Genomic DNA, 332 nt, shown 5'->3' with positions numbered 1-332 from the left:
ATTTTTACAGTCTTTTACCGTTAAATTCATGGTAATTTTTTACAGTGTATGTAAACAAAAACTTGTATTATGGATGCGATTAATCGTATGACAGCAGGTTCGAGTCCTTCAGGAATGACGTAGAAGACGCCCTTGTGGTTGTTCTTGTTTGAGGCTCAGTTTGTAGTCCTTTAACCCTATGATTATTCAGGTAGGGTAAGGATAGTGAAATCTAGCCTAAACCATTAAGTTTTCACCCGCCCGCAGGTTCGAGTCCTTCAGGAATGACGTAGAAGACGCCCTTGTGGTTGTTCTTGTTTGAGGCTCAGTTTGTAGTTATAAGTAAAGTCTCA

At 39.8% G+C, this 332-nt stretch overlaps 1 protein-coding gene across 1 annotated transcript in view; it reads left to right on the top strand.

Annotated features, from left to right (window-relative positions):
* The window catches only part of slc7a10b (solute carrier family 7 member 10b), a 19,017-nt gene that overhangs the window by 13,811 nt on the left and 4,874 nt on the right, over positions 1 to 332 (top strand). The gene's annotated exons all lie outside the window — the stretch shown is intronic.

The sequence above is a fragment of the Sinocyclocheilus grahami genome, unplaced genomic scaffold (genome assembly GCF_001515645.1).
Source record: "Sinocyclocheilus grahami isolate Dianchi unplaced genomic scaffold, SAMN03320097.WGS_v1.1 scaffold543.1, whole genome shotgun sequence".
NCBI lineage: Eukaryota > Metazoa > Chordata > Actinopteri > Cypriniformes > Cyprinidae > Sinocyclocheilus > Sinocyclocheilus grahami.
The sequence above is the reverse complement of the archived record's forward strand: the minus strand, read 5'-3'. Positions and strand labels throughout refer to the sequence as shown.